Source organism: Anguilla anguilla, chromosome 5 (assembly GCF_013347855.1).
Source record: "Anguilla anguilla isolate fAngAng1 chromosome 5, fAngAng1.pri, whole genome shotgun sequence".
Lineage (NCBI taxonomy): Eukaryota > Metazoa > Chordata > Actinopteri > Anguilliformes > Anguillidae > Anguilla > Anguilla anguilla.
The window spans coordinates 14,353,453-14,369,836 of record NC_049205.1 but is presented as its reverse complement, the minus strand read 5'-3'; positions in this window follow the sequence as shown (position 1 = coordinate 14,369,836).

Here is a 16,384-nt window from a genome sequence, read left to right as displayed (position 1 = left end):
TTTGTCACTGAATTGAGTGACAAATGTAAAAGAAAAGCATGTCGTTTTTGTTTTGCAATGAATTTCACCGCATGTCATTTCAAGTGAATATTGGCATTCTTATTACATTAAATTAGGTTGAGCTTTTCTTTGATCCAAACCATTTTTTTTTAAAATCTCTACATTGTTATTTATTCAGTTTCAGTACATTCAGAAAATGTAAAGCTCCCTTTAAAACACAGGCTCACATTACAGGACAAGGTGCAAAAAACACTGTCATGCAAGTGATACAGACATTACAGGATTTATAATAATTTATAATTAATTTTATAAATGTAAGAATTTCTTTGTAATCTGGAAATGAACCCCGTAGCTGTCTTTCTCTCATTACGCGAGCTGCTATGCGTACTGTACTGATCTGGTCTCTGCTTTCAGCGCAGACAATACTTCTGTCCCGAAGGGCTACAACTTTCCCGCAGGCGAAAACTTCCTGGCCGAATGCGGCCTCCTAAATCATCCGGCGGGGCGCGGATGGGGCCGCGGGGGGACCCGCGGCGAGGGTGGAAGTGGCAGCTGACTGATTTGCGGCCTGGCAGGCAATTGGTCGGTCAGATTAGAAGGACATTGATCAGTTCTGGGAAAACATCCTCGGGGCTCAGAAGAGGAATCCCAGCAGTGACCCCTGCGCCAGAGGTTCCGTACCGGGGTATATTGGAAGTCTAGACATCGGGGAAATCGATGGTAACGTCTGGCGAGGCGGAGGGCCAGGCGAAGCCGTTCCTGTGTCCATCAGGGCCCTATTTGTATTGTGGTCTTTTCCTGTGGAATCCCGTCGGCAGCTGGCTCCACGGTCACGTCTCTGGCCCTTTTCACAGATTCTCTGGACATCATCAAACTAGCGGTTGTTTTGGACAGTGGGAGAAGGGTGAAACGGACGTGACATGCGCGCTGGTAAATGAAGTCGGCGGAGAACCCGTGATTATGCAAGCTGTGAACCGCCGCCCCTCCCCCCCCCCCCCCCCCTGCCCATCGCTCATCGTTTTACGACCCGCGCGTTCGGAATCCGAGGGGCCCCGCGAGCCGTAAGGCGGAGAGAGATAAAAGAAGCGCGACGCGTCGCGCGGGCATGACTCCGAATAAATCGCCGGGGCCCGGAGAAGCGCCCCGCGCGCAGTAAAGGCTCAAAGCGCGCCGCTTCCCCGCGTCGTTAAAATGAGCAGTCGTCGCCGCGTCGCGTCGCGGCATCACTCACGCGTCCGCGGGAGAGCGCGGCCGGCCCCGCCGCTCCGCATTCCTCACGCCGACACCGCCGGTGCTGCCCCCCAACCCCCCCCCCCCCCCCCCCCCGTCCTGATTCATGGCCTTTTCGTGTGCTTCAGATGCTGTGATAGATTCGGTTTATCTGAATGAGCCATTTTTTCTTTCTCCGGCCGAGCGCATTGCTTGTACGTACCATTTATCTGTCTGCAGGATATTTTAATATACAGGTGGTGCCACCGAGGGGTTTCGCTAGAATGAATGGCCGGTCGTTCGCTCGGCTTGGGAGCCATTGACTTGCCCGGGCAGTCACTCCGTCTTGGTGCGTGTCAGGCTATTCTTGCAGGACGCGTGGGCCTGTCGCTCTCGGTTAAATGAATTGAACGCTGTCTTAACTTGCATATTTACAATGTAGTAAAATGTGAAATACTAAGCCTCATTTGCAATGGTAGAACCAGCTGGAGTCAAGTTTGGGGAGAAAAACAATCGCATGAGGAGAATTTGGATGTTTGCGATTTTGCATTTGTTCAGGATTTATGTGAGATGTGTTTCAGCTGAATATACTCCAGACACATGAAGATTTGGAAATAAATTGTAAATTGAAATAACTGGCATATGTGACTATGCACATTCACTGCATTTGTTGACTGACCCTCCTTAATAAAAATATATACATATTTTCATGTAATTATATATGGAACTCCCCTATAATATAAACTATGTACACCTAAGAACTTTGCCCTCTACTTTAGCCTGAAATTGGGGTTATTATATTTCATTTGGTGTGGAGAATTTGCATAGCTGTTATGCTGCATCAGTAAACTTCTTTCCATGCATTACAACCTTTATCGCATCATAATTAGCTGTATGATGTCATAGCAGCTCTGTGACATGGGCCTCTGTGTTCAGTGTAAACTCATGGTGCCTGCATTCTGGGGAATGCAGTTCTGCCTGAGGCCTGAGCGATGTGCTACCTCTGCCAGCCAGCTTGTGCAGCGCAGAGCCCAGGATGTGTGGGGTCCTTCCGCCGCTCCTCCACTGGCGCACGTGAGTGACACGTCCGTTTAGCGAGACAAAAAGACTGCCTGCGCGCAGACACTCTGTCGCGTGAAGGGACAAGGAACCCCGCATTCTCCCACACGCCACCTCCCTCTTTAGTTTTCCTCTCTCTCTCTCTTTCTCTCTATCTATCTCTCTCTCTCCAGGGGGTCCGTAACAAATTCTAAATGGGAAAAAAAGACTCCACAAAGGAGCTTACGCAACCTCCACCCCCCCCCCAATCTCTCCCACTCTCTTTCCTCATTCCCTCCATCCTGCCTCTGCCCCCCCCCCCCCCCCAACTCCCCACCACCACCACCACCACATCCACCACTACCACCCCCCTGCATTCAGCATCTGCTAGGAGAATGAATAAATTAAAGCTTCGTCAGTTGAGGTCCCCTGACTGACAGAGGCCTGTCTTAATTGTAGCTGAAAGCACAGCTTTCTCTTTGCTAATTAGCAGACCGCGCTGCTAAATGATTTAAGAAGTCAGGGCCTGTTCGGGGCCCTGCCGATCATCACTTATTCACGCGGAGCGCTCCGTTCCGAGCAAACACGGCGCCCGAGGTAAATTTATTTACTCCAATTAGCAGGCTCTGTCAGGGCGCATCACCGTCTCACTTAAGACGAGTTTTAAAAAGTAATGGACCGGTTTCGTCTCCCCGTTCTGCAGCGCGACGGCGCGCGCCGGTTGGGGAACGGGGTCGGGCGGGCGAGCCGCCTCCCGCCGTCCGGGGTGCTTCCGAGGAGACCGCCCAAGCTTCCCGGCGGACGCGTATTACGTCCTGCGAATACGCGATGGCGTCAGTCTCTTTGGCTCCCTCATATGGGTCTCGGCCTCAAGGGACGTGTGTATAAAGATATTCAATGACACCGTTGTGCCATCTCTAAGGCCCTCTCTGTTCTTCAGTCTGCATGGATTCAAATACTGCATTCTTCTTGTATCCTATGTCACTTCACCTGCACTCTTTCAGTGCACGGCACTGTTTTTCTGTGCAATGCTGCCCTGCGTTTTCTCCCATTGTTCTCCCTTTCCGTTCTCCATCTGGAGTGAATACTGAATCTTAAGCCGTTTTCCTGTCACCAAAAAATGAATCATTTTCTGAAGACAGCACTGGTCCTCAATTCTACTATTGGAATTCCACAACTGGCTTCATTCATGTTATTGTGGACTGCAGCTGGCCAGGGTTCAGGAGAGTAAGGGCCCCCTAGCACCCTACTCAGGGTGCTTACAGAATAATCAATGGTGATAAATGAATTCCATTAGCCATCCCATAGCATGCTATTCAGCTACCCTTATGGAAATGTAATATATTGGAAAAATGTATTGACGAAAATACACTGTGAAGATATTGCTACTGTTCGCAATATATTGGCAGATATTCAAATAATTTCTTATTTCAGATATTTAAATACATTACACATTACATTTTACAAAAAGTCTACATACTTACTATACACACGTGTATTGGAGTGTATCCTCTGTCAATGATTGGGTTGTGGAACACAGTCACTGGTTTATGGGTACCTGTGGCTAAGGAAAGCAGGCTGATCACTGACAGTTTTCTTTATGTGGGTGCAGGTGGAATAGCAGTCAGCCCAGACTACAGTGCACTACAGAGTGCAGATCAGAAAAATATGGGAGGAGAAGGGGGGGGGGTGATTGTAGGGGGATGAACCACCTACAGGAAGTGATGTAAAGCAATATTTGATGGCTGCTGATCGACACTGCATATTCAGCAGAGCAAAGATAGCGTACTGTAGGGAAGTGCAGATGTAAGGAGGAGTAGCAGGGTGCTGGTTCCACGCTGAGAGAAGGGTAGAGGAGAGGCTGTGTGTCCGGTGCGCGTAGGCCTGCCGCCCAGACGGCAGCCGTCATTAGCCAGCCCACACTCGTGCACATGCTCCACACGTGCTTAGCAAGTGGCATGTTATTTGGGATGCTAATACTGTTAATGTTTTTGGGAGCATGGTTTATGGATCCTCTGAGATTCTCCCTGCACAGTGTGAGGTATGCTACAGAATGACCCTTGCATCGCACTGCATGCATTCGTCAAATTAGGGGAAGTGGCAGTGTTTACACTAGAAATACCACGTACATACTAGCTCAGCCGTTTGACTTGAAAAGTTATTGGCTAAAACATGAGGGAGACATGGATCATTTGCGTCAAATGGCAGAAAATACATTTTACAGTGCTTCCCCATGGACTATGTGAGTCTCCGTAGATTCTAATTTTCCTCTGTCTCATTGGTTCCTGAAGTGGGGTACTCCCTTTCTCTAGGATGCTCAGGGCATTGTCTGAAGCATTTGGGAAAAATTGTGAAACGGCACATCATTTACCCATATATATAATATGGTAACATGACATGGTGTTTTTTGTACTGTAGCCCCTAAACTAAAAGTTGACTTCTGAGAATTTACCTATGCGTACACTCACACGCACAGGCACACGCACGTGCGCACACACACACACACCACACACACACACACACACAAACTGCCACTCATTGAATTTTTTAATCCTCTTGCAGTACGACACTTGATGCAGTTCCTCTGTAATAATGACTGCACAAATAAAACTGCACTGAATTGCAGTGAACTGCACTAAAGTTGAGGCCCTGCTTAGCAACCGCTGCTTTATTTTGCCACATGGATTCTTCCTCAACCCCAGTGAGAGCCGCCTTCTTCGCTCAGTCTTCTGAGGTTCCTCTAACGCAAGCCTCCGTTTTCACCCCTAGCCATTATATCATTCCACGATTTGTTTGCAGTTTCCCACCATTGATATCCTGGGAGTTATGTTGCACTTGGTAATGCTGTCTCTTTTTTAAAATGCCTAAATCATTTACAACAGTCGTTTGTATGGTATGAGTGCTCATCACCTTATTCTTTTCACAAGATAATGAACTTCACTAAGAACTATTTTTTGATTAAACACTTGAGGATTGTGGGATTTGTGGTATTGTGGGTAGCTGCCAAATATATACGTGTCCTTGTTTTAACACTGATTTGTTGCTATCCATCTTTCTGCAATGCATCACAGCAGAAATACACAAATCGCCTTCTCATTTACAGGGTAATTGAAAACATTGCATCTCCACCCTTCAATTCGTAAATACAAGCTCTGATATTTGCCAAAGTCTAGCGCAAAGATAAACAATTGGCAGTGATTTATAAACCTGGCAACAACCGAATATTAACTGAATCTGATATTACCGCAATACATGGAAATGCTACCATAACAGGAAGGAGTTTATCTTCACAGCCTCCTGTCCAAAGGCAAGCATTTATGCCAGGTTTCCTCAACATAGGAGAGTGCTGTTGTGTTAAACGGGCCAGTGTTTCAGTACCGGGAACTGATTGGCCGAGAGCTTATGACCAAGTGTGTGACATCATAACGTGCCACAGCTGCAGGGGTTCTCTGGTTACATGCACTGGAGACTTAAGACATTAACAATGGAACTCCACACTGTGGAGTCATGTTAAAGAGCACCTCCAAGAGATAAATGCTAGTTGCTATTGCATTGTTATTCAAAATGAGAAACAGGGGAGTTTGACACCGGTGTCACTTTACCCAGAAGGAGAACTCATTTTAGTTTTCAGTACGATGCAGAATGGACTATATTCTGGTATTCTATCTGTAAATTGTACACTATGCCTCTTGCTTTTGTTATATGCAGTCCTTGTATCAAAATGAATGATATCTGTATTGCACTGAGATAACCTGCTTGCTGCATGAATCTGAGCAGGAACATAAAACAACACTAACAACTGAACATTCAAAGTTTAGTATACAATTATGGCTGTAGGGTGACTTAACTTGTAAAGGCACTGTTCTAGTGCATGATTCATGATGTTGGTGCCTTTGCTATTATCAGCGATCTAAATATATCAAACCTCAATACAGAGAATGGTCAATGCACAGGGTACATCACTACAATGCTAACGCAACAATACCAATGTAAACAACTGTCTGTACAATGATAGTATGCCTGGCTTAAAATGCAATGCACCTTCTTTCTCTCTGAGAAAGAACTCTCCATGGTGCTGAAATGTCATAGACTCTTACCTGCAACCAAGGTTCCTCCAGTTGCTCATTGAATATATAATTCTGGACACTACATAAAATCACACAACAATCTCTGATTGACTCTATAAATGTACAGTATTGTGAGTGCCTTTGAACTCAAGTTTCCTTACAAATGATTAGAAAGTAACAATACATGATAGTCTGTTGTAGCTGTGCCATTTTTCATTCAAAATTTCTATTTTTTAATTGCATGTGAAACTTTTACTGGCATAGTGTGATGAGTGTCATTTACACTGCATAATGCCAATGCATAATTATATGATTTGTTTGTTTTTTAATATTTATTTTTGTGGTGCCAGTTCAGGTGACACAGTGGATATGGGGGCAACAGGGGTTAGTGTTCTTTTAATTCTAGCTTAATTCTAGTTTAGCGAGCAATTTGCAATAAATAAATACTACTCATTTTCTTTAAAGACAGACAACACTAGCTGGAGCTGCTGATACAGTATATTTTACATAAAATACAAGTATTTCATAAACCAACAGAGTATCTATGTCTTTCCAATATTCCCCTGTATATCATCCAACTGTAAAAATAAATAAAATATAATTAAGTGCTAGATGAATGAAGCCCAAGGAAAGTGCTTTGTTGTCTGCTCTGTTTGCTCAGTACAGATGAAATATCACCCTGAGTTCATCAAAACATTTTTTTTTCCAGAGAACAGCCCTTGTGATAGTGATGATTACATAGATGCTGTGAGACAATTAAATAAGTCTTGCCAACATGCAGCTATTTAAGTTATTAAATTAAGTTATTGTGTAATTTGTTTTGGCTCCTTGCTCGCGGGTGTTCTACAGAGGTTGTTATCCCAGAAACCTCCTGCCTACACCGCAGGCCTATGAAGCTCTTTCGCCCTGTGTGCAAATGAGCGGACCCTGTGCTGTCCACTGACAGATAGCCAGGCCCTGCACATAAACAGGCCTTTGTCTGAGCCTCTGCTCCTCTCGGTGTGGAGGTGGGCAGGGAGGGAGCGGAGGGGAGTCTTTCATGTTAGATTAATGACTTGTGAAATTCGGGGGACCCTGAGACTCGCCCACACAGCCTCCCGCCAGCCCCAGGACGGATGGAAGGTGCCGGGGCATTTCATGCTTAATTTGGCCTCTCCCGGTCCGCGCGCAAGACCAGCGCCGCTGGCAGCAGGTTGCTCTGCCCCCGCCCGTACCTTCCTGCCCCAGGGGGTCATGGGATTGACGCAGGTCCGCGTCTGCCCTGACAGAAGCCTGGCAAAGCTCGGCTAGACCTGCGCCAGACCCAGTTTCTGAAGTGCACGTGGCGTAGCGACAGAGAGAAAACAATGTTAGTTATACTTAAAGTGTCCTGCTTCGGCAGAAATGCACTGTGGGCCTGGTGGTCCGCAGATCATTTGGGCCAGAATTTGTACAAAACTTAACCACCTGCTGCTAACAAATTGGCAGCCTTTTTGCAGTGTCTGCGAGAGTCTTTCGCTGGAAAACAGTAAAACATTGTGACATGAAAGAGTCGCAATTTCATCCCATCTTCCTTTATCGTCCACATCAATAGCTTGCCGTCCGTCATTGGAAATGTGTTTCTGTATAAGCCGCAGTGAGGTCCTAAAATGAGAGCTGGTGAGTGGAAACATATGGAAGCATGTGTCACGTAAACAATAACGACGGCATTTAAACAGCGCAGAGGACGCGTTTCAGAGCACGCCGTCGTAAAAAAACGAAGGGCCGTGGGTTTTAACGCGCACGTGGAGGCGTTCGCGCCGCGTAAAAAACCCGGCAGCCCACGGTAGCCGGGCCTCGAGAAAGAGGGCGCGCCGAGCGACCGGGGAAGGAGGGAACAAGCTGCGAAACGGGGCCTGAGAAAAAGCGAGCGACTGCCGCCCTCGGAGTGGACCAAGGTTAAGTATGGGAAACAACACAAGAGAGCGAGCTTCCAATGACCGCACATGTGCAAATGCCATTGACTCCTGCATTTCCGCATTGCATCAAAACTCCTCTGCCAGCTCGCCTTGGACCCGGGGCAGCTGAGCGACATATAACGACTAATAACTGTGATCTGGAAAACATTAAGAGGCTCGCTGAACTACGGAACAGGCCGTGCCAGCACTTTAGCGAAAATCCATTCATAATGGTTTCGCTGTGAGAGAAGGCCATTGCTAATGTATACAGACCTGTACACTGGCTGACTTCAGCGGTTAGCGCACATCGCATCAGATAATTGATAATAGCTATTGAAAACTAAGGAATAAAGTAAACACTCATACACAGAGTAAAGACGTATGAGACATCTTTCAGGAGATCATGTTTGCAAGCTTCATGAGGTTCCATGTGCTCTTGATCCAACAGATTTTGCACTTTGCTTTGTCCTAATAAAAAAAGATGTTATTAAACAAATTAATGCAAAATGCTCATCTTGGTGTAAAGCAGATTAAGAGGTTTTTCCATATTGTCCATCATGGGACTGAAAACCGTACTATACTGAACCAGCACACCGATATATTGGGTGAAACGGTCTCAACTGTCTGTCACCTGCAATGCAGCACGTAGAGTGTACTCTATTAATGATATTGAAATGATATTAATTGGGTCGAGCGTCCCATCTATCAGGATGAAACAAATACAGTTTGTTATTGAGGATACACTCGCATTTCGGCGAGGGCAATTTTTCCTCCCCGAGCGCGTGGGAGTTTTTAATAATGTGGAATGATGTGAGGTTTTGCCCTGGGAATATTCCGGCTTTTCATCAATCTGCTGTTTTTCCCTCTCAGCGTCCCTGTGGCCTAAGATGGAGACGTACAAAGGAACACCAGATTGTTCATGAAACTGTTGCTCTAAACGGCACCAGAGAAAATGCTGCTTTTCGGTGGAGGTGGATTTTGCAATATTTTTTTTGATCATTTTGAAGGTTTCAAGTCTCCTTTTGAGGCCCACAAATGCATGTCTATTAAAATTCTAATATCAACCTGAGACTCGGCAGTATTTTTTTATTTTTTTTACATAAGACAAGTGGTAAAAACGTGTTGCAATGAAAATACTTTCAATAATATTTCTTATTGAATGTCCCTTGTAATGTAGGTTTTGAATAGTAGAATAAACGGTTTTTGAGATTAAGACCAGAAACTCATGTCCCCTAATTAAGACCAGAAACTCATGTTGAGTCTTGGGAGGATATGCAGTGCAGTCTGTAAGTATTTGGACATTCACACAATTTTTATTGTTCTGCTAACTGCAATACAGGCCTTGCAGAGCATCAACAGGGAAGAGACCCTGCATCTGGTATTGTCTATGGGTCACACACAAAACGGTTTGCAACCAAGAAGCCTGCGCTTTAATCTCATATTCATTGTTTCATTTTGAATCCAATGTGCTGGAATACAGAGCCAAAGCAACAAAAAAACAAAAAATTATGTTAAATTTACAGGCATTAAGATGTTAATAGATTCTCATTATACAAATATGAAAATAACAAAGATTATGTAAAAATGGAATCATTTAATATTTTTAGGACATTGAACATTTTATCATTTTTTTTTTATTTTTATCACCGAATACCCATTGTTGTTATTTTATTGAGCTTTCACTGAATATTTACATAATTTAAATTACAATAATTTGATATTTATTTTCATAATGCAAGCTTTACAGTAATCAAAGTTTTATGTTTGCTGTGTTGCGGAGTAAAAGAAATTGCATTTAGAGTTGGAACAGGGTCAAGCGGTGAGTCAGTTGGGAAAAGATGATCTATTGAACCAACACCCATTAGAGGAGGGTCAGACCGGCTCACGAGCTACAAGATTTCAGCTTTGTTTAACGACAAGAGGAAGAGACTGCTTTCCACTGACAAGGCTTGGCCCTCGCCAGACCGTTTCTCCAGAACCCATCATAACTTTCCTATCGCAACTCCGTGGAAGAATGTTCTGGAAAAGGAATGATCATCAAGATTTATAAAAATCACTTCCATCTGGACAAAGGGAGGTGAGGGGTGGAGGGTGGGAAGGGGATTTCTTCCCCTCCAACATCTGGAGAAGCGATCTGAAGCAAATGGAGAGACAGCGACTCACTGCCCACCCAATAAATAACACGGGGAACAGAATCATTTAAATCTACAGGTTTCCACCAGCAGTTTTTTTTTTTTGTTTTTTTTTGTTGCCGGATCGAATTAGACTGAGTTTAGCATGCAATTACCCCTCAGATGTTCCGTGTGTACAGTACTGTATATCTGTAGCATAGGGTTTAAGGATCATTCACTGTGGACAGTCTCTGCATTTGTCTTGTTATGGAGGAGATTTTTTTTTTTTGTATAATCCTGGCCAAAATCATCTGGAAAATGATACAGGGATGTAGCGCTAGGTCTGTGCATCTGTCTCTCTGCCTTTCTGGGTGATTGCACAGCAATTTTTCCCCAAAGTTTTCTCATTGGCTGTTCCTCCCTCTCTAGGGCTATGTGAATATGTTGTGGTAACTCTCCCAGTTCCGTCTTGTGTGTGTCAGAAACAGGCCTTGTGTGGTTATTCTTGTTACATTTGGTCTATACTGCAAATCCCATGAAATTAAAGTACTTTAAAAAAGTGCTTTTTAATTCAGTTATCATGACTTATTTGACGCTGAAGACTACCCAATTCCTTTATTAATGTTGCATTTTGGTTTTGCAGTGCCAAATATAGAGAATCACATAAATTACAATGTATTCTGAAATCTGGGCCTTGGGAAATTATTTATTTCTAAGTGTTTACCTGTGTGTGTGTGTGTGTGTGTGTGTGTGCGTGTGCGTGTGTGTGTGTGTGTGTGCGTGCGTGCGTGTGTATGTGTGTACTTAAAAAAGTGACGGCTCTGATTGTGATCCACTGCACACCAAGAAATTTAAAGGAATATCTTTTACAAGAAAAATGAGCCCTTCTTTAGGCCTCCCGTAAGTTCTTAACAGTTCATTGAACAAAAGATGCTGATGCATTTTGGACACTAAGCCCTACTGGAGAATTAAGAAAGAGTGGTGTTCAGGCACTATATGTGCACAACAATCAAAGGATGACAATAATCTATCATTTGGAAGAATATATGCTTAATTCTCTGAGTCACAGGCACAGGGCCCAATCTCTCCCATCTGTATTAGCCGGAGCAGTGGGCTAATGAGAGGGGGCAGGGAGGGGCGGGGGTGTTATTAGAGAGCCTGGTAAGGGAGGTGGCAGACTGCATCTTCAATAAAGATAATATGACAGGATCAAGCAAACTAGTGATAAAAACAGAGGGAGGAGAGGGAGGAGGGAGGATAGGTATTCAAAGGACAAAGGGTAGGAGGGAGAATAAATGCTTATTGCGTTCTGAAGGGAAAGAAAAGACCAGTGGCTTTAAATGTGCAAAGTAAGTACTCATAGCAAACGCCTTATTCTAGACAAAGCATTTTTTTTTTTTAAATACAGTTCAGACTAAAGTGAATTGTCAGTCGAGATGTTTTCCATGGGTGAGTGCTAATTTAAATTAATATGGGAGCACAAATTTAGGCTGCAAATTTTATTACCTTGTTTTCCTCAAGAATTTACTCCAGGTGTGCACAGTAAAATGTCTAGTGTTCATTCAACTCTAAAAGAGTACATATGAGTCCAATAGGTAAGAGTTGATTTAACACTGAACATTTTACTGTGTGTGAGCTGTGTCAAATCCAATTACCTTGGTCCACAAATAAACTCAGAACTAGGGTAGGAAGGCATATTTTTCAAACTATTTGTGTTTATAAAGTGTATGCAGGAAGTCTGGATACCAGGAGCTGAATTGAATATTTCCTTAAGCATTGCAACCCTACAGGACTTTGGTTGAGTAGCCCTGCAGGCATTGGGTCCTTCAGTGCCAGGGCTGGGTAGGCCAGCAGTAAGTCTGGCCCTCCGGAACCATTGCAAAATGCCACTGCATGCAGTGTGGCCCTCAAGTACCAAGGTTACAATGCGCCCACAGGTTCCCTAAAAATAGTGCAAAAGTAGATCAGAACAAACTGTCTCAATGAACTCCAGCACAGCTGTGCGCTTAATAAATGTGAGATTTATAAATGTTCCCATTTTCCCCAGCTCATAAATAACACTCCTCCCATTGTTCAGTAGAGCCTCAGCTTTGCGCACACAACATCAAAACACCATCTCGAAGCTTTGAGTGCCTTTACCGAAACCCAGACTCAGTCAGAGAATTTTGAATGCAAGCCATTATTTTTCAAGAATCTCATTAAGGGCAATCCAACATCATCAGTCCCAACACTCCCCACATGGAGCAGTAAAAAAAAAAAAAAAAAACACAGTGAACAGATAGATTAGAGTGTTATAATCTTCAGGCCCTCTGGGTGGGCTTGTGCCACAGATGCAATCCTCTGGTGCTACAGGCCGTCCACCTCCGCTAGCCTTCTGTTTGACCTGGAGGAAGCCTTCATTTCCCAGAGTCCTCCTGTTGTTCCCAGTGTCCTTCTCCCTTTCTCTCAGTCACCCCCCCCCCCCCCCCCCCATGGGAGTGAGGATATTGCAGGATGGCAGGGATGACACGGAGGGCCTGCAGGTGAGTCCGGCGACAGAGAGAAAGAGAGAGGGGGACACGGCTCATGAATTGTTGATGAAACATGAGAGGAGCCAAGCGAGGGTCAGTGGGAAATTGTGTGTCCCATCAATATTGTATCTGGCTTTTTACGTGAAAGTACAGAGGGCTGAGCTTCACGCTCGGGTCCTTCGCTCGTCGCTCTTCTTCTGTGGTGCCATTAACTGGAGGCTGGTCGGGGTTTACACCGTCAGGGCTGAGCTGTGATATGAGAGGAGACATGGGACGGGTCAACACGCATACTGTAAAAGCTTGTCAAGGAAGTGGTGTATCCAGGTAACTAGAATCTGTGTGTGTACGTGTGTGTGTGTGTGAGAGCATGTTCCATGATTTACTTAATTTCTTATTCAGATTGAAAGCGTATCCTAAAATATATTCAGAAAGTTTTCAACACTGTATAACTGAAAGACACTGACATTCTCAGTACATTTGTAAAAGGTCATTGAGGCTAATTAATACCTATTTACAGTTTACATTAATAAAGATTTTATGGACAGGCAAATTCCACAGTCAGCAGCTCGGTAATATAAAGTCCTGTCAAAGTAAATTTCCATGTGCTGCAATTCATTTTACAAGTGCAACTATTGATTAGCTGAATCCAACCATGAACACATAATCATTTTACATACAGCCTTTCTTGACCCCACATCACAGTCTGCACTCTCCCACCTGGGCACATATGCGCACACACATAGGCATGCCTGCAAACGCACGCGCGCACAAAGCCATTTTGTTCTTAACTCTTTCCACAGCGTATGCTACACAAGGCACACGCGCTGAAACAGCCGAGCACACACATACATCTTTCATTCAGTAAATTATGCATGATATATTAAAACTACAGCGCCACTGGAAACGGCATGCGCTAGGTGGCTGAGGGCAGGGTGGGTTCAGAAGCTTGCTTTTCACGCAATTTAGAGTGGCTTTTCATTAACTTTTTTCTTTTTTTTTTCTCTTTTTTGAAGCGCGAATGAGTCCGGTCTCTGGAGAACGCGGAGGTTCGCTCTAAATGCGCGCTTACCGCAGGCGGACCCCGGGGAACCCGGTCAAACGCTTTAAACGTTGACCGTATTGCACTCTTGAGCCTGAGATTATAAGTTTCTGGAGAGTGTGTATGTTTGCTCAGTACCTAACAGGCTTTCTGTGTGGGGTTTATCCAGGCATCTGAGTCCTAACTGTCATTATTAAATTATGTATTTGCTCAGCAGATGGTCTTACCCTGGGTGAGCGCCATAGCTTACATCTTACGTAGTATGCATCTGGATAGTTACTGAAGCCATTTAGGCTGCATACCCTGCTAAACACACAATGGAAATATCCCACTCGGGATATGAACCAGAACAATTCTGATGAACAGTACAATGCCACGTTTCAGGCGACGACCATTCATTTAATAGTAATGGAATTGTAGTTGATTGCTGTAAGTGAAAACAATAAAAGCAACAGACCACCGAAGTGTGATGTAAATTTTGTGCCCAAATAAGAAATTCCAGTTCCTTGTAAGACTAACAGGAAAATGAATAGGGTAATAAAATTATTACCTTGAACTACGTCCAAAACCAACACTGACTATTTTGCTTAAGATCTTTGGATTTCATATGGATGCCTTTTCTTGTTGAAGTAGTATGTAACAGTTTTTAAGCCTGAACATATTTATTTCACTAGATTGTGTTGATAACACATATTATGAATTCACCCTGCAGAATTTCTAATGTCAAGGTTTTACATAGTTAAAGGACAAAATGATTGTCCTTTATCAAATTCATTTTAGCCATAGGCAAAAAAAAAAAAAAAAAAAAATGGAACCGGAAATGATCTGGTAAAACAGAAATGATGACAACACTTTGCTGTTCTATGTATTATACATTCATATGTATGTGCAGGCCTATTTTAAAAAACAAAACTTTACCTATGAGGGAAGTGTAGGAATGCTTACTATGAGTATTGATATTCATATTTACAATATAAATGCTTAATTCATTTTTTAAGAACCAAACTTACTGCCAATTGTGTTTCAGTCTAACTGAACAGAAAGTACAGAGCCTCCAAAAATTCAATCTGGAAATGTGTGCCTGTAAAAAATATAAATCAATTAATATTCCTTGTGGTTGCAGTCAGGTGTTTGATTTCTACAAGGTTCGTCTTCAGCTTAGGGTTATGAATATCAACGTAATAATGAGCGGTTACTTCTTTTTCTTTTTTTTATATTTATACTGAATGTTATCACCATCACCACATATGTATTATTATAACAAAAAGATTTAACTGAAACCAATAAATGGTCAAATCACAGAAGAATTGTTGAAAAGTAGCATTTGCTTGAATTCATAAGTGTGTGTTATGGATTCAGTACTAAAGGGGTTAAATCCAATGACCCCAGAGTAAAACCAAGGAAACACACTCTGGTAGGCTAAACAGTGCAGTAATTGAACAAAATTGCCTTAATGAAGTGCCTTGCACAGAGGTAATGTAAACAATTGTAGATGCACAGCCATGAGCAAAAGCTACTGAAATAATTATCATTTCCACACCAGCCTTCTTCTATTTGGTTTGTTTCTCACAAATGATTAGATGGGCTAATTTGTAAAATCAGCTTATTAATGCTTTCTAAGCTTTGTTTTGGGTTAATAATTTATATTACTGCACAGAACAGAATTGCTTTTTTTCACCAGGGGAAGTAAGTAACAACTACATGCTTAGAAAAAAAAAACAGACTCACTGTGCTATGGCTTGTTTTAATGAACAATCAAGAATGAATGGGGAAAAGATTTGGTCTGTGTCCTGTTGCTTTACTTCTGGTCTTTTCTGTTTTGGACAATTAAATGAAACAGTAGAGCTCCCCAAATTATGTTCATGGTCAATTCCTTTACAATTCTGTCATTTCTGGAAGTTAATCCAAACCCTGGCCCATTTACACAACTAAATAGACTAAACTAAAGCACTCTCTGCATTTTCATGTTTTAGTTCAATTTCTTTGCCCGTCGATCGTTTGATTGACGGTGTGAGACACACTGTGGACCATTCTGAGTGTGAAGGGAAGGGACACTGGGATCTCCCACAAAGCTCAATGCAGCACAGAGCTCTAATCTCCGCTCTCTTTACAGAGCTGCGAGCGGCACCTCTCTTTGGTTTGCTACTGCTGAAATTACCCAGCAGGCTGTTTGTTAAAGTGGTCACAGATCAAGAGCGGCTTGGTATGTGGCTCACTTCAGCTGGTTTGCCTCCGGAAGGAACACGTGTGGCTGCCGCACTTCGTTAGGACGACCAATGAAACGGAATAAAAGATTGTACCTATGAACCGTGGGTATTGCCCGCAAATATATGCCAAATGGTATAGTCATGAATAGCACATCACAGGTGACCTGTGGGCGAACAGGGGAACATTTTATTGGTTCCAAATATACAGGATTAGCATTCACATACTGCATACCCCAGAACTGCTAGAAACATTTTTGGAATAAAAATATAATGTATACCTATAACAA